General features: G+C 39.4%; 1 protein-coding gene and 1 long non-coding RNA gene across 6 annotated transcripts in view; one reads left to right on the top strand and one right to left on the bottom strand.

Moving 5' to 3' along the window:
- LOC106868163 (uncharacterized) overlaps positions 1-907 on the top strand; it is a 104,904-nt gene that overhangs the window by 44,694 nt on the left and 59,303 nt on the right. The window lies entirely within an intron of this gene.
- Positions 1-907, bottom strand: part of LOC106868162 (heparan sulfate glucosamine 3-O-sulfotransferase 5) — a 105,115-nt gene that overhangs the window by 60,326 nt on the left and 43,882 nt on the right. The gene's annotated exons all lie outside the window — the stretch shown is intronic.

The following is a 907-nucleotide window of genomic DNA, read 5'->3' as shown; positions in this document are numbered from 1 at the left end:
TAATTATATGTATGTACGTACGTATTTATGTATGTATGTATGTATGCATGTATGTATGTATGTATGCATGCATGCATGTATGTATGTATGTATGTATGTATGTATGTATGTATGTATGTGTGTATGTATGTATGTATGTAAGTAATATATACACATGGAAATAACTTTCCTCTTAACATTAGCGTCTCCTGCGCTTCTACAGAATTTTTTTTGGCATTTTTATAATTTCGGGAATCAGCTTAGTTATGCGGTTTTCGACCATCTTTTTTGCTTCTGAACCTCTTTCGTTCCTATCTCACTCAGGTGGATCCTCATACAATTCAATGTTTAAAAAATCCTATTGTTACACAGTTCTTTATTTAAGAGATGAGGAATTATGTACATTATTTACATTTGACGGATATTTCTCCTCATCTTGTTTGTTGTTAGCACAACGTTTCGGCTGATATACTCTCCAGCCTTCATCAGGTGTCTTGAAAGGGGGTGAGCTGGCAGAATCGTTAGCACGCAGGGCGAAATGCTTAGCGGTATTTCGTTTGCCGCTACGTTTTGAGTTCAAATTCCGCCGAAGTTTTGATTTTCGTCCCCGCAGGATGTCCAATAAATTACCCTCCTCACCAAACAAGCTTGGTAGACGTTGCCGGTTTAACTGTCGATGACCTGATGAACCGACCATGCGAACGCTCCGATTAGGTTACAAGTTACCAGCAGCGCTGAAGAGCAAATAGTGGTATAAGCCAAAGTGATTTGGCATACTGGGAACCTGGTTGTGCGGTAAGACGTTTGTTTCCAAGCCACATGGTTCCTGGTTCAGTCCCACTGCGTGGCACCATAGGCCAATGTTTCTACTATAGCCTCAACCTGCCCAAAGACTGTATACATACATATATATATATATATATATATA

This window comes from Octopus bimaculoides, chromosome 23 (genome assembly GCF_001194135.2).
Source record: "Octopus bimaculoides isolate UCB-OBI-ISO-001 chromosome 23, ASM119413v2, whole genome shotgun sequence".
Taxonomy (NCBI): Eukaryota; Metazoa; Mollusca; class Cephalopoda; order Octopoda; family Octopodidae; genus Octopus; species Octopus bimaculoides.
The sequence above is the reverse complement of the archived record's forward strand: the minus strand, read 5'-3'. Positions and strand labels throughout refer to the sequence as shown.